This window comes from Leiobunum rupestre, chromosome 9, assembly GCF_980474605.1.
Source record: "Leiobunum rupestre chromosome 9, qqLeiRupe1.1.hap1, whole genome shotgun sequence".
Classification (NCBI taxonomy): Eukaryota; Metazoa; Arthropoda; class Arachnida; order Opiliones; family Sclerosomatidae; genus Leiobunum; species Leiobunum rupestre.
This window is the reverse complement of record NC_143392.1, coordinates 37,144,956-37,162,621: the sequence shown is the minus strand read 5'-3', so window position 1 is coordinate 37,162,621 and position 17,666 is coordinate 37,144,956. Positions and strand designations below refer to the sequence as shown.

General features: G+C 32.4%; 1 protein-coding gene across 4 annotated transcripts in view; it reads right to left on the bottom strand.

The window, feature by feature from the left end:
* The window catches only part of ChT (choline transporter), a 57,763-nt gene that overhangs the window by 34,462 nt on the left and 5,635 nt on the right, over window positions 1-17,666 (bottom strand). For 2 of the 4 annotated variants that reach the window (XM_090158038.1, XM_090158040.1), the window contains exon 1: window positions 442-1,025. The exons of the other annotated variants lie outside the window; for them this stretch is intronic. The gene's annotated coding sequence lies outside the window, so the exon portion shown is untranslated. Of the gene's footprint in view, window positions 1-441; window positions 1,026-17,666 lie in introns of those variants that run through there. 4 annotated transcript variants of the gene reach the window in all.

Sequence of the window (17,666 nt, the reverse complement as noted above, 5' to 3'; positions counted from 1 at the left end):
TGGTTTCCTCCCTGTTATAAAAGGGATTTGTTCTTTAACAAAGAGTTAATAAATATTCATTCATTCATATCATAAGTTATATTTTGCCTCAAATTTAATTTCAAATAAAATTTAGTTTTCTCCCTCCAAATTTTTTGGTATTTTTTACTTTTGAGAGTAGTCATCCATATGCTGTTAAAAGAATTAACAATTAAAATTTAGCGTTATAAAACCCTTTATCAATTTTAGTTTCTTAGATATTACTGTATAGACCAAGTAGTTTAAAAACCTCGCTAAAATAAGTGTAAAAGGTAGTCTAAGATAATTTTTTTAAGTCTATGGTAAGAACGTTTAACCTAAGATACGTTACTAAGCCTCCTCTGAAATATTCACCATTTTGATTTAAATAAAAAGATATTCCCTTTTTTAGATTACGTTTAAAAGAAAACGCTACAAACTTACGAATAACTCTTCCTCCCGTAATTTTAGGCTCTGACGAAACTGGAAAATGTTGACCAAGGGTTGAAAACGGTGAGTCGAAGATCTCGTCTTTTATTTTTTGGAAAACTATATTAAGTAACTTCGCGGCGGAGGGCTAGAGTTAGGGTCTGAGCGACTTCATCTCTTCGACACGCGAGAGATCAGTTCTTTTAAAACGAAGAGGGGGCCTTGGAACGCGAATAAATCAAAGAGCGTCTCGGATTAGGATGGCCGAAGCTGTGGAGGGCGAAACAATCGGGGCAGAGCAGCAGTCTCCCCAGCGAAGACTCGTTCGTCTCGATGGAAAGTTACGCAAACGCAATCGTAGCCCGGGCATGTACCGAACTGTCACTTCATGCGCCTCCACGTTTCGATTTAAGAAAACATCAATTATACCGACGACTTATTTTTTCTCCTCTCTTAACGGATAATTTTAAAACATGGCGAAGTTGGAAGTGCGGCTTCTTATCGCTTATTTCGATATTAGTTGGTGTTTTAATTGCGGGCGGGCTGGCTGCTCCATAAGTGGCTGCGACGGCCGCGATTGTGCCGGCGGATCCCTTCGACTGGAGCTCCAAGACGTGTCTGGCAGGTTTCGCGGACTCCATACCCGCGGAACCGGTCGCGATCTATATAAGAAGAAGGCCCCCATTGGCCGGTTCGCTAAGAGAAAAGGCGGAGCTCACCACCCGGATTATCCAATCAGCGATCGACTTTGTAATGACGCGTTTTCCATGCCGACGCCTCGAGGGGGTTTAGCTAAAGAATTGTTCGAAAGTGGGAACGTTATATTCCATTCTGTTCTCAGCTCGCGTCAGCGTTTAAACCCGAGAAACTGGGTAAAGTTGTATTTTTGGGGGGTTTGATAGAAGTGTGCGGTAATGGTGGTTAAGGAATATCTATTTTGGCGCATTTTCGGGGCGCGATGAAATAGGTATATTTAGAGGCTACGGGTGGGAAGACGTTTTCTAAGACAAATATTCCTCCTTATACGATCTGAAGCGAGGGTTTTCGTTTGTCTCACGAAAGACTGTTTACTTTTGTTTCTTTCCTTCTGGCTTTTCCGTAAAAATTCTATTTTTGCTTGTTGTATTTTCTTAGATATTTTTTTTTAATATAATATCTAATGGCAACTATAAGTAATCTTTCGCAAAGTTCTTTATACGGTTAGGAACACTTGTAAAATTTATTTAGCCATTAAAAGCGTATTATTCTTAGGTCTTTCTTAATTTTATACTTAATGGTATCTAGCAAAGTCCCTTATACGTCTAAGAGCGCTTTGGTGAAACTCATCCAGCCATTAAAAGGCAGTTTAATGGTATTCAATCTCAATTACATCGTGGAATAGAGAAAAATTCCAACTGGCCTACTGGCGCCTGTAGAAGTGTTCTAACCGCGGCACACCGCTGTACAGGGAGAAGATCCTTACCAGGAGCAAACCTTAGAATTGTCGAAAAGCTTGGATTTTCACTTTTATATTGGTTTCTATAGTGAGGTTTTAATACTTGAAGGATAGAAACTGTTAGAGACGCGACTAGATTCTGGCAGGTCCCAGTGGTGATCGCGAAACGTGCTCGGGTTTACGACGGGGCCCCAATTTCCTCGCTACTGGCCTCCCCGAGGGGTCGTAATCATCCCGGGAAGCGCCGTTCGCTCCAGAAATTGGCTTATACGCCCTCCCCGCTCTACCGTTCGTTCTAAATAACCCCCATGCTGAGTGTATGTATATATAAAGCACCCGCGAAAGAAAGGAAAAGGACCCGGTTCGAAGAACCTCCAAATGTATCCAACCCCTGACCCCCTGAATTGTTTAACTACGGTGCAAAATCATTGATTAAAAATGGGGTAACTTCGCGTACCCGTGACTAATGTTGACTATTGGTCAGGGACTCCGTGTTGTTCAAAATGCAAATTTTGAGGTAGAACCACTATTTGGCATTTTGCATTTTGAGTTTATAGGAAACTATTTTGCATTTTACATTTTGAGTTTCTAGGAAACTATTTTGCATTTTACATTTTGAGTTTATAGGAAACTATTTTGCATTTTACATTTTGAGTTTCTAGGAAACTATTTTGCATTTTACATTTTGAGATTCTAGGAAACTATTTTGCATTTTACATTTTGAGTTTCTAGGAAACTATTTTGCATTTTACATTTTGAGTTTCTAGGAAACTATTTTGCATTTTACATATGGAATTTTGAGTTTCTAGGACACTGTTTTGCATTTTGAGTTTCTAGGAAAATATTTTGCATTTTACATTTGGAATTTTGAGTTTCTAGGAAACTATTTTGCATTTTAAGTTTCTAGGAAACTATTTTACATTTTGAGTTTCTGGGAAACTATTTTGCATTTTGAGTTTTGAGTTTCTAGGAATCTTTTTTGCATTTTGAGTTTCTAGGAAACTATTTTGCATTTTGAGTTTCTAGGAAAATATTTGGCATTTTGAGTTTGTAGGAAAATATTTGGCATTTTACATTTTGAGTTGCTAGGAAACTATTTGGAATTTTGAATTTCTATGAATCTTTTTTGCATTTTGAGTTTCTAGGAAACTATTTTGCATTTTGAGTTTATAGGAAACAATTTTGCATTTTGAGTTTATAGGAAACAATTTTGCATTTTGAGTTTCTAGGAAAATATTTGGCATTTTACATTTTGAGTTGCTAGGAAACTATTTGGAATTTTGAGTTTCTAGGACACTGTTTTGCATTTTGAGTTTCTAGGAAACTATTTTGCATTTTACATTTGGAATTTTGAGTTTCTAGGAAACTATTTTGCATTTTGAGTCTTTAGGAAACTATTTTGCATTTTGAGTTTTTAGGAAACTATTTTGCATTTTGAGTTTCTAGGAAACTATTTTGCATTTTGAGTTTCTAGGAAACTATTTTGCATTTTGAGTTTCTAGGAAACTATTTGGCATTTTGAGTTTCTAGGAAAATATTTGGCATTTTGAGTTTGTAGGAAAATATTTGGCATTTTACATTTTGAGTTGCTAGGAAACTATTTCGAATTTTGAGTTTCTAGAAAAACAATTTTGCATTTTGAGTTTCCAGGAAACTATTTGGCATTTTACATTTTGAGTTGCTAGGAAACAATTTTGCATTTTACAATTGGCATTTTGTTGGTTTGATATGTTGAAAAACATTTCCAAAATGCTTTTTCAAAATGTTTTTACTCTGGTACCCTCATCGCAGCTCTTGTAGAGAAAGTTTGTCTGCTATTTACTACCAAGTAATCATAGATGGTGACACTGACAAGGACCCGACCCGAGGTGATAATCACCGATTTTGTTCAAACTCGGGTATAATGTACACCTCCACGTACCTTAAAAATCTGCAAGGGAAAAGCTGCGACGGGCTTTCGTTTTGCCATGGCAACCGAAGACGTTTTTGACAACATGATTTCGAAATTTTTCAATTGAAAATAACATGGGAATCTGAACGATTTTTAGGGTCCCCCCTGTGAAACCTTTTAAAAAAAGAATTAAAAACGTTAAAAATACATTAAATTGATTAAAAAAATTAAATTTGATCAAGTTTAAATGCAATTTGGTCAATTGGGGGACCCTTAAAATCCAAAACATGTTGTCAAAAACGTTTTCGGTTGCCATGGCAATACGAAAGCCCATCGCAACTTTTCCCTTGCAGGTTTTTCAAGTTACATGGAGTTGTACATTATACCCGAGTTTGAACATAATCGGTGATTAATTTGATTATCACCTCAGGTCGTCTCCTTGTGAGTTACTCACTTACTCAGAAGCAGACGAACATTCGTACAGTGACACCGCTTTATTGAAATCTCAACGTTATTATTATTATTATTATTATTATTATTATTATTATTATTAATTACTAATTAGTAGTAATACATAATTATTAATTATTAAAATAAAGTAATTATTAATTATTAAAATATAATTAATTATTAATAAAATATAATTAATTATTAATTATTAAAATATAATTAATTATTAATTATTAAAATATAATTAATTATTAATTATTAAAATATAATTAATTAATTATTAAAATATAATTAATTATTAATTATTAAAATATAATTAATTATTAATTATTAAAATATAATTAATTATTAATTATTAAAATATAATTAATGATTAATTATTAAAATATAATTAATTATTAATTATTAAAATATAATTAATTATTAATTATTAAAATATATTTAATTATTAATTATTAAAATATAATTAATTATTAAAATATAATTAATTATTAAAATATAATTAATTATTAAAATATAATTAATTATTAATTATTAAAATATAATTAATTATTAATTATTAAAATATAATTAATTATTAATTATTAAAATATAATTAATTATTAAAATATAATTAATTATTAATTATTAAAATATAATTAATTATTAATTATTAAAATATAATTAATTATTAATTATTAAAATATAATTAATTATTAATTATTAAAATATAATTAATTATTAATTATTAAAATATAATTAATTATTAATTATTAAAATATAATTAATTATTAATTATTAAAATATAAATAATGATTAATAATTAAAATATAAATAATGATTAATAATTAAATTATAAATAATTATTAATAATTTGCATTTCAACTTTTGCATTTTGAGTTATGTAGAAAGTATTTTGAATTTTGAAGTAAAAAGCATTTGGAACAACCCTGCTATTTGTAATCTACTCTGCCTGTGCATTTAACGACTGTAAATACAGTGTTGGGGCAGAGACAAAACAGGTAGCTCTACTACTTCAGTATTTCACCTTTAGTAAGCCATGAGGTGTTTCTATAAAGAAACGTGACCTTCTTATCTCAACGTAGCGCGTGCCAGAGTCCCCAAACAAAACTGGCTTACATAAGGCTTTATTTCTTATTCATTTTATTTTATAGAAACATCTCTTTTGGATCTTATTCGAGACCAAAAACTATCGCTGCGCCCCTTTGGTTCGCCATTGAAAGCTAGATAGGTAGCGGAGAAATAGACGATATTAGTTTTTCTTCATCGTTATTGACTTTATAAATAATGATACTTGCATTTTAATATTATTTTTGCTTATATTTTGATAAGTTTATTTACGAAATAACGTTCTTATGACTTTTTAATTTGTCTGTAGCAGACGATAGATTATAGGCGCTACCTCGGAGAAGACAGCACCGTTACGCTACCTATACTCAAGTTAATCACGATTAAATTAGTTGAGATAGGAGACAAGTTGATTGAAACCCTGGAGTGGGATGCGCTCAAAAGTAAGCAATTTTTGCTTTGGAAATGCTTAAATGGATTTAAGGTGAAAATTAGCAGAAAAACTGTATCAAATAATGGTAAAGTTTAAGTTTAACTTGACGCAAAAAGAATATTTATTCAGAATTGACGTAGTGTTAACTTTTCTCATCTGGGGTTCATGGAGATATCAGCCAACAACCATCGCCACTAGAGGCGTGACCGAGCTAGAGGGCCTTAAAGTGGACGACGATTGATAGTCTTAACGACTGGTGTGTTTTAAAAGAAAACTACGTGCCTTCTACTGGGTGAAAACTTAGAGCTACTCCTTCCACGTTGGGTTACAAGTTCTCTTCCATAAAAACTTGTTGAGGTGTAGGGAGCTGTTGGCTCGCGTTGCATGAAGGGCTTGCCACCACCCCCCTACGCATTGTAACCCGGCCACCTGAATTAATGGTTTTAAAAGTCGCTAGATTAATTGGGCCTAAGGTGGTGTCTTAGCTGATGATGATTATTATTATTATTAGAATCGCTTTAACTAGTCAATCAAGTTTGGCACCATCCGAATGGTTGGGGGGTCAATGACGTAATTGGCCCTCACAGTTGGTCCATTGGATGATGCGAGGGGTAAGACAGTCTCAGATAATCTGTACACAGAGTTCGTGCATTTAGCACTGTCAAAGGTACGGCAGTGTACACCGAGTTCGCAGAGTGTCTTACCCCTCGGGATGATGTACTGCCTATTTAAGTTAACAACGGACGTTAAAATAATGAAGCATCCCAAGAAACTTACAACACACCGATTTTTTTCAAACTCGGATGTTTGGTAGACCTTCATGTAACTTGAAAGACTCTAAAGGGAAATGTCTCCATAGGCAACCGTTTTGCCATGGCAACCAAAAATGTTTTTGACTACACACAATGGAAAAATTTGCCATTGAATCTGTAAAAAATTGATTTTTTTGAAAATACCAAAAAAAAAAAAAGGAAATATAAATAAAAAAATAATGAAAAAGTTCGAAATAGTTCTTTTTATAAAATAACCTTGGCCATCTTGTTGAAATGTTGCCTCCCCGCTTCAGCTGTGGATCCATTTTATCTCCCTCTAAAGAGCTTATGAACTCATTCTTAGGCATTGGCTGAACTATTCCAGGGCAACATTTTAACAAGTTGGACAAGCGTAAAGACATTTTATAAAATCTACTATTGATTAAACTTTTTACAGGGGGTACCCTTAAATTGGTCAGATTTCTATGTTATATTCAATGGGAAAATTTCCATTTTGTGTTGTCAAAACATTTTTGGTTGCCATGGCAAAACGGTTACCCTTTAGGATTTTCCAAGTTACATGAAGGCCTACCAAACCCCCGAGTTCGAACAAAATCGGTGCGTTACACCTCAGGTCGTCTCCTTGTTAGGTCGTTACGGAGTAGAAGGTTCTTGAAGTCCTAATCCAATTCTTTAAATAACAACGCGTTGCGTTAATCATCTGCCGATTCCCTTGTAGATCCCTTTCGAGAAATCTCTCTCGTCTTTGAAATGCGTTTTCTCTTTCGACTTAATCCTATGGCTCTGAAGAGATCCTTATCCTCTGGCATTCGTTTCCTCGTTGTTATTAAGAAGACAGGCTACCGGATATGAAGAGACCATCATCCCGGATTCCATCCGGGCCTTTGTTTCTATGGAAGCAGATCCACCATTGTTTACTCCACTGTTTGACAATCCTATGAATCCTTTTTTTCCGGGTTTCATCCACAAATGTTTTGGAGAGAAGAATTAAAAACGTCGTTGGAAGACGTTGATTTAAACAATCAAAGATATACTGAATTGATTTGATTTTGTTTAGGGGGAAGGAGTTTACGGTTACAGCGAGAGGTGTATTTCATGTCATTTTGGGTTTCATTTTTTTTAAACTGTAAGAGCCAGAAACATTCATCCAAACCTTTGACCAAAAACTACTGGATCCTAATCTAGATTGCGTGCTTGCTTCTTGAAACCCAGCGAGAAATCGAGGAATCCGACGTGAAATCTTGAAATCCAGCGAGAAATCGAGTGAAATCTTGAAATCCAGCGAGAAATCGAGTGAAATCTTGAAATCCAGCGAGAAATCGAGTGAAATCTTGAAATCCAGCGAGAAATCGAGTGAAATCTTGAAATCCAGCGAGAAATCGACTGAAATCCTGAAATCCAGCGAGAAATCGACTGAAATCTTGAAATCCAGCGAGAAATCGACTGAAATCTTGAAATCCAGCGAGAAATCGAGTGAATCTTGAAATCCAGCGAGAAATCGACTGAAATCTTGAAATCCAGCGAGAAATCGACTGAAATCTTGAAATCCAGCGAGAAATCGACTGAAATCTTGAAATCCAGCGAGAAATCAAGGAATCCGACGTGAAATCACGAAATCCAGCGATAAATCAAGGAATCCGACGAGAAATCCGGGACAAAAGTTAAGAAATACGAAATACAACAAGAAATCTTGAATTTCAGCGTGAAATCCCGGATTTTCAAATCCCCTACACACTTTTGGTGCATGTCCGACCCTTCAAGATTTTCCCACAAATATATATTATGAGCGCATTATAAGCTAACAACGTTAGGTCTAATATCTTTAATTCGTAGAAACGTGTCAAATATTTGCTTAAATTTTGTATAAATTTGATTGTATGTTAGTTTTTAATTCTAATAAGTGTTTAAAAATTGTCGGATTCGGGTTAGGGATTTTTTTCTCATGTTTTTATTGTAAATACGACTTTTGGAATTGTTAAGGATTGGGTTTTTTTGTTCCCGTCCATCTTTTCTCTCTCTTTTGTATAGTATGTAGCATGTATATTGTATCTTTTATCTTGTAGCGTCGTCATGTCGCGCGGGGCTTGGTCAGGCGGCCGAAAACTTTTCCATTGCTCTGGGGTTTATCCCTTGTCGTCACTGTCCAAGCCCAAGTTGGGAAATGTTTCGGGGTATAAAGGGGGGTGATTTTATTTTTGAAGAGTAGTCTAAAATAGAAAGCGAGAAGAGCTCCTTCGTGCGAGAAGGACTCCCTGGCGAAGGGAGAATAAGAAATAAAGTTTTTTTGTTTAGTTAAAATTGGTCAAGTTATTTTTAGTAGTATATGCGTGTGCGTGCGAAGAGTCTATATGTTTCAGTCCGTGTAACTCTTCGGGTTGAAAATTAAATTTTCAATCCAAGTAATTGGTTAGCTCTCCCAGAAAAAGTCAACAAAACGCGGCTTCTTCTGGGAATATTATTGGTAGGAAAATGTTATAACATAAAATATATATAAGTTCCAATTGTTTTGGGAACGTTTTGAAAGTAATGTAGTAATTTCATATATGTTTTACCGAAAGACTGAAGCTTGTAGCTTTGACTTTAGTAAAACTACTACGTAACTGATTACAGTAAATCCGTACCAAATTCTCAGTTTAATACGCTTGTTTTTTCAAATCTATCTAAAACGACGTCTAACGTCTTTTAATAAATACAAAACAATGAAATGGTCCTACAAAATCCTATCATTTTTTAAACCTATATTTAATATATTTTTATCATATTCGGTTAAAACCCATCTGTTAAAATTTTCAAAGATTTACACAGCAAAGAGAAATATATTTAATTTATCATTTTTGTAGTAAAGCGTTGACAATCGCGAAAATTAAAATAATGAAAGAACAGATTCGAAAAGAATTGTAGTGTTCTTTTCTAAAAGTTTTTCAAGTAATGGCAACCCGATTTCCCTGATATTTCCAGGTTTTCCCACTGATAACTCCCTGATTTTTTCAGGGGCAAGATAACCATTATTAAAACTAATAAATAAATAATAAATTCAAATATTATTTGTGCAAAAAGGTAGATACATTACGTATAAGAAAATTAATTGATGTAAATTTGTACTCATTAGGGAAAACATTCTGAACCCTCATAAATTTCCCCGAGTTCCCTGATTTTTACGAAAAAATTGGAATTTCCCTGATATATCCGTAACTTTTCTGTAGACAATCGAATGCCCTGATATTTCCAGGGTTTCAAGGTTTTACGGGTCTGTAACCATGTTTATAACATGCTATAAAACTTGCGTATTACTATATTTTAATCCTAATAAAACTCCTTTAAATAAGTAATTTTTTTGTATCCTTTAACTATCCTATAATTTGAAATTTGTATCCTTTAACTATCCTATAATTGGAAATTTGTATCCTCTAACTATCCTATAATTTGAAATTTGTATCCTTTAACTATCCTATAATTTTGAAATTTGTATCCTTTAACCAACGTATAATTTGAAATTTGTATCCTTTAACTATCCTATAATTTGAAATTTGTATCCTTTAACTATCCTATAATTTGAAATTTGTATCCTTTAACTATCCTATAATTTGAAATTTGTATCCTTTAACTATCCTATAATTTGAAATTTGTATCCTTTAACTATCCTATAATTTGAAATTTGTATCCTTTAACTATCCTATAATTTGAAATTTGTATCCTTTAACTATCTTTTAATTTTGAAATTTTTATCCTGCACTTGCCATCATTAACGATGCTTCGTTATAAATTTACTAAGAATTCTAATCAGTTAATTAAGAGAAATTTGAACAAAAGTGACTGGATAATTTTATACAAGGAATGAACGATTGTCTCCGGTTCTTTGCGTGTCAAGTTGCACAATTAGCAAAGAAAAGTACAAAGAACGATTGAACTTGTAATCCTGAACTTGTAGGGGGGGGGGGCGGTTCACTTTCCCCTCTGGGGTCGAATAGCTATTGTATTCCTGGGCCACCTCACTCTCTTTGTCGACGGTAGCGGTAGTCCCGCACCCAATTAGAGGGTACGTTTTTGATCTCGCTCCTTAATTGGGTACTCCACTTGTACTGTTTACGACGTATCCGCGACTGTGATGGATGAAGGATTAAAAAAAAACTCCCTCGGGTCAGACGGAACCATTCATGAGAATCTGGTAGAGAATCGCCTCGCTTTCAGTAAAGCCTACCTACAACATCCGCGGTTATAAACTTTAATATCGAGGAAAGGATAGGAGATGAGTCTTAGAGAAAAGGCGCACGTTTCGTTGGTGAGCGAGGCGTTACCATGACGACCAGACTTCTCCGGGTTGATGAGCGGATAAAAGACCGGCGAGATCATATCCACTAGAGCACGTACCGAGTCTTCGCTCTGTCTCTATTTCCATTTACACTTTACCAACTCCGAAAGAGTTCACGTTTGACCGAGACTGCCCGCTAGGTGCTGAGCGGACTTTACCTTCTCCTGGCCTTTGACTAGGCAGTCTTTTGTCTCCGATCTCAACTATAGCTTCTTTTAAGTTTTCCAGGAATAAATATACGCCTTAAAGTATCTTTTAAATGCCTTTCTCCCGTCTACTGATAACGAGATTAAAAGGTTCGGTCTTATTATAGCTGTTTCGCAAATAGATTCTTAAAACCCTGATTGAAGTTTTCAAAGTTTTAGTAAGGTTGCATTGAAACAGGGTGTCCAATAAAAAAACGAAAAATAATATATAACTGAAAAATTTTCTTTTTTTAAATTTTTATGGAACATTCCTCGTGCAGGGGTACATTTACTAGTGTAAAATTGAATGACCTTGAACCATGTCTTCAAGGTCATGCAAAAACTATCTCGAGAACAGTTGGGTTTACGGATTTGGTTCCTATTAGAAAGTTGTTGCTCGCCATATTATTAGTTCAAATAAATTTTATTTGACCAAATTTGACCAATCAGAAGCCGATAAATTGAAGGTTATGGAATTCAGTGTTTGATAATAAATTAACCTGATTAGTTTTATTGTGACTAAATCAAATAAATACTGAATAATTTACAACGGCTCAATTATGCCACCGTCGGCTACGATATATGATTGAGCTCGTTTAACGACGAAGTTTCTAGTGTTGTTCAACATTTCAATTGAAATGTAACGGAAGGCATAAAATATTTTTTCTTGTTGTCATGACAACCAATTTTAAAGAAATAATTAGTTTTGTAAGTCGGAAAATGACCGAGGTCTTTTTTCCGGAAAATTTTCCGTATTTTTGCGAAAAAATGAAAAAACGTTTTCATTCCATGATTAGTCTAATATTGTTTGCAAATTTAAATAAAGTGAAAATTTCGCCTCATTTTTCTAATCTAAAAGTAAAACTAAAACTCTAGACTAGTTTAAACTGATTAAAAATGTAACACTATTAATGTTTTTTAGTATGTTTACTGATATTAGCCATTTTACATCGATAAAAAATTAAAATTTATGTTTCCATTTTTTATTTTTCCGATTTGCGGAAAATTTTCCGCAATTCGGAACATTTTCCAGGAAATTTTCTGGAACTTTTTCCGTATTTTATTTTTCCGGAAAATTAACAACACTAGAAATAATGTTCAATTCATTAAGCTTCAATTTCTCGGCTTCTGATTGGTCAAAACAAAGTTATTAGAACTATTAATATGGCGTGCAACAACTTTCTAATAGAAACCAAATCCGTAAAACCAACGGTTCCCGAGATCGACGGGCAGGTCACTTCCATTTTGGGTGCGTCTTAGTCATAATAAAATGATTAAATCAGGGTAATCAAGATTCAAAAATCTAATCAAGATTCAAAAATCTAATCCAGATTCAAAAATCTAATCCAGATTCAAAAATCTAATCAAGATTCAAAAATCTAAAAAAGATTCAAAAATCTAATCAAGATTCAAAAATCTAATCCAGATTCAAAAATCTAATCAAGATTCAAAAATCTAATCAAGATTCAAAAATCTAATCCAGATTCAAAAATCTAATCAAGATTCAAAAATCTAATCAAGATTCAAAAATCTAAAAAAGATTCAAAAATCTAATCAAGATTCAAAAATCTAATCAAGATTCAAAAATCTAATCAAGATTCAAAAATCTAATCAAGATTCAAAAATCTAATCAAGATTCAAAAATCTAATCAAGATTCAAAAATCTAATCCAGATTCAAAAATCTAATCCAGATTCAAAAATCTAATCAAGATTCAAAAATCTAAAAAAGATTCAAAAATCTAATCAAGATTCAAAAATCTAATCCAGATTCAAAAATCTAATCAAGATTCAAAAATCTAATCAAGATTCAAAAATCTAATCCAGATTCAAAAATCTAATCCAGATTCAAAAATCTAATCAAGATTCAAAAATCTAATCAAGATTCAAAAATCTAAAAAAGATTCAAAAATCTAATCAAGATTCAAAAATCTAATCAAGATTCAAAAATCTAATCAAGATTCAAAAATCTAATCAAGATTCAAAAATCTAATCCAGATTCAAAAATCTAATCAAGATTCAAAAATCTAATCAAGATTCAAAAATCTAATCAAGATTCAAAAATCTAATCAAGATTCAAAAATCTAATCAAGATTCAAAAATCTAATCACGATTCAAAAATCTAATCAAGATTCAAAAATCTAATCAAGATTCAAAAATCTAATCAAGATTCAAAAATCTAACCAAGATTCAAAAATCTAATCAAGATTCAAAAATCTAATCAAGATTCAAAAATCTAATCAAGATTCAAAAATCTAATCAAGATTCAAAAATCTAATCAAGATTCAAAAATCTAACCAAGATTCAAAAATCTAATCAAGATTCAAAAATCTAATCAAGATTCAAAAATCTAATCAAGATTCAAAAATCTAATCAAGATTCAAAAATCTAATCAAGATTCAAAAATCTAATCACGATTCAAAAATCTAATCAAGATTCAAAAATCTAATCAAGATTCAAAAATCTAATCAAGATTCAAAAATCTAATCAAGATTCAAAAATCTAATCAAGATTCAAAAATCTAATCAAGATTCAAAAATCTAATCAAGATTCAAAAATCTAATCAAGATTCAAAAATCTAACCAAGATTCAAAAATCTAATCAAGATTCAAAAATCTAATCAAGATTGAAAAATCTAATCAAGATTCAAAAATCTAATCAAGATTCAAAAATCTAATCACGATTCAAAAATCTAATCAAGATTCAAAAATCTATTCAAGATTCAAAAATCTAATCACGATTCAAAAATCTAATCAAGATTCAAAAATCTAATCAAGATTCAAAAATCTAATCAAGATTCAAAAATCTAATCAAGATTCAAAAATCTAATCAAGATTCAAAAATCTAATCAAGATTCAAAAATCTAATCAAGATTCAAAAATCTAATCAAGATTTAAAAATCTAATCAAGATTCAAAAATCTAATCAAGATTCAAAAATCTAATCACGATTCAAAAATCTAATCAAGATTCAAAAATCTAATCAAGATTCAAAAATCTAATCAAGATTCAAAAATCTAATCAAGATTCAAAAATTTAATCAAGATTCAAAAATCTAATCACGATTCAAAAATCTAATCAAGATTCAAAAATCTAATCACGATTCAAAAATCTAATCAAGATTCAAAAATCTAATCAAGATTCAAAAATCTAATCACGATTCAAAAATCTAATCAAGATTCAAAAATTTAATCAAGATTCAAAAATCTAATCACGATTCAAAAATCTAATCACGATTCAAAAATCTAATCACGATTCAAAAATCTAATCACGATTCAAAAATCTAATCAAGATTCAAAAATCTAATCAAGATTCAAAAATCTAATCACGATTCAAAAATCTAATCAAGATTCAAAAATCTAATCAAGATTCAAAAATCTAATCAAGATTCAAAAATCTAATCACGATTTAAACGAGATTTAATCATTTTAATCATGATCTAATCTTTTTAATCAGTATTTAATCATTTAAACGAGATTTAATCATTATAATCATGATATAATCATTTTAATTAGATTTAATTATTTTAATTAGATTTAATCATTTTAATTAGATTTAATCATTTTAATCACGATTTAATCATTTTAATCACGATGTAATCAATATAATCGGTCGAATCGGGAATTTATCATTAAAATCAAAACTGAAGCACGATTTAATCATACTAATCACGATATAATTTTTTTAATCAGGATTTAATCATTTTAAACAGATTTAATCATTTTAAACAGATTTAATCATTTTAAACAGATTTAATCATTTTAAACAGATTTAATCTTTTAATCAGATTTAATCATGATTAAATCAGATTTAAACATTCTAATCATGATTAAACTTGATTTAATCAACTTAATCGTGATTAAATTGAATTTAATCAAAATAATCATGATTAAATTGGATTTAATCTTTGAGGGGTGCGTCGTTAATCAAGGAAGTGACCTGCCCGTCGCTCGAGATAGTTTTTGAATGACATTGAAGACATGTTTCAAGGACAATCAATTTTACACAAGTAATGTTCCATAGAAATTTTAAAATTTTCAGTTATTTATCATTTTTCGTTTTATAGTAGACACCCTGTATTTAGATAAGCCATATATTTTTATATGTAAGAGTTTATTATAAGACTTTGAAACTATCTTTCATTCTAAATCGCGAAAGTTCTTAGCCGCTGGTCCAACTTCATCGCGTGATGGTCCAACTAAATGTGTCTTCGGGGAAATCAAAATTGCCTTAATGGCATATTATGACCAGAAAGAAAGAGTGGTTCATACCAAGAAGATTCGAGTGTAATTTGGATATTCGTATTACCAGAAGACTGTTGTATATCTCTTACGAGATCTAGGACATTAAAATTAAACCATTGCCGGCTCAACGTAGTTTCCAATGGAGCTGGTTTTTGAGTCAAATCGCCGATATGTACATCGATTCACGGCTCAAAATATAACGCTTGTATTTTTAAACCTATCGATGACTAATTTTAAAATTGAATAACCGATGTTAAATGTTAAAAAAAACCACGTAAGGATATTAATTAGAAAAATATAACGGATACTTCGTGATTATGAGGGAAAAATTAACGTGGTAACTGCGAAGTATCCGTCATTGTATTAATAATCTAATTATACTCATTACCGTGGAAATTATGGTTTTAAACATTTATGGCGTAGGGATATGTATTTACCCGGCCACCGGTAATTGGCTTCGCAAGTCACTAGTTGACTTTGGTCTGTGTGGTTTCTTGGGTATTACAGGGTTCGTACACGACCTGGAAAAGTCAGGGAATTTGAAAATGTTTCCAAAAGGTCAGGGTAAAGTCAGGGAACTTGAAAATGTTTCCAAAAGGTCAGGGTAAAGTCAGGGAATTTGAAAATGGTCCCAAAAGGTCAGGGTAAAGTCAGGGAATTTGAAATGGTTCCAAAAGGTCAGGGTAAAGTCAGGGAACTTGAAAATGGTCCCAAAAGGTCAGGGTAAAGTGAGGGAATTTGAAAATGGTCCCAAAAGGTCAGGGTAAAGTCAGGGAATTTGAAAATGGTTCCAAAAGGTCAGGGTAAAGTCAGGGAACTTGAAAATGTTTCCAAAAGGTCAGGGTAAAGTGAGGGAATTTGAAAATGTTTCCAAAAGGTCAGGGTAAAGTCAGGGAATTTGAAAATGGTTCCAAAAGGTCAGGGTAAAGTCAGGGAACTTGAAAATGTTTCCAAAAGGTCAGGGTAAAGTCAGGGAATTTGAAAATGGTCCCAAAAGGTCAGGGTAAAGTCAGGGAATTTGAAAATGTTTCCAAAAGGTCAGGGTAAAGTCAGGGAATTTTAAAATGTTTCCAAAAGGTCAGGGAATTTTAAATATTAAAATTATCCCAAAAAAAAAGGCAAATAAATTTTTTAAAGAATATATTTTTTGAAGATTTTTACCTCAAACCGTTCATTGATTTTACATAAACGGTCAGCGAATATTTGGCAATTTGGTCAGGGAAAACCTGGAAAAGTCAGGGAATTTAATTCCTGAAATTTTCTACGAACCGTGTATTAACTTAGCTGATTATTATGATTATTATATTTTATGTACTTTTTATAAATTATATTTCCTCGATCTTATAGTTTTAGAAAGGTATATGTAATTCGCTCTGCACTATTTTTTCTTACAAAACCTGCAAAGCAGCTGTTGCAAGCGAAAACATTTAGAAGAATAAGGAAATGAGCACTTCACTTATAAGATATATAATATAAGCTTCTGGTATGACTCACAAGGAGAGTAACCGAGGTGTTTATTGCCTATTTTGTTGAAAGTCAGGCGTGATGAGAACCTATGAGATATGAAATTTCCCAAAAGGAGACGTTGTATTACCCATTCGATTTGCCATGGCAACCGAAAATGTTTTTGACCACTTAAAACAAAAAATCTCCATTTAAAAAAATATGGGATTTTCTCGGTTTTGCATATAAATAAAAAAATAAAAATAACGAAATGGGTAATTTGGACCACGTTTACGTAAATTTCATCAAGTTTGGGTAAATTGGAACATTTTTAGTATAAAATTGTAACAATTTTTGGGTAAAATAAGAAAAAAATATTATTTTTGTTTTAAGAGGTCAAAATATTTTCGGTTGCCATGGCAAATCGAATGGGTAGTGCAACGTTTACTCAACAGAAATAAATGAACAAAGTTATTTGTGAGTACCCAAATTTTATAAGTCATTTTCGCTAACGTCACCAGATTAAAATCCATCGGAATTCCACCCCCTTTAATTTCCGGAAAAAATTTACTAGGGAATTGTGGGTAACTTCTTTATAGCCGCCAGATGGCTATAGTGGGGTGGCGGAATAGTTAGCGCTTTCGCCTCCCAGCAAGAGGAGCCGGGTTCGATCCCACCCTGTGGCACTGGGTGGAAACTCGGAACAACTCCTTCCGCGTTTAAGGGGTTTTCCCCCGAGTTTTTCGGTTTTCCCTTTCCATATGAACTTATAGACTTTAACGGTAATAGTGATTGGAGGTAGCTGTTGGCTCGCGTGGCATGAAGGGCTTGCGACCCTCCTACACATTGCAACCCGGTCACCCGTTTAAAGGCATTAAAATTCGCTAGATGACTTGGGCCTAAGATTTTGCCTTGAGTATTAGCCTAGCTGATTGTTATTATTTTACTATGAAGGCATGAAACTTGAACATGATTAAAGCTAGGAGCAACAAACACAGCACAGGACACAAGGA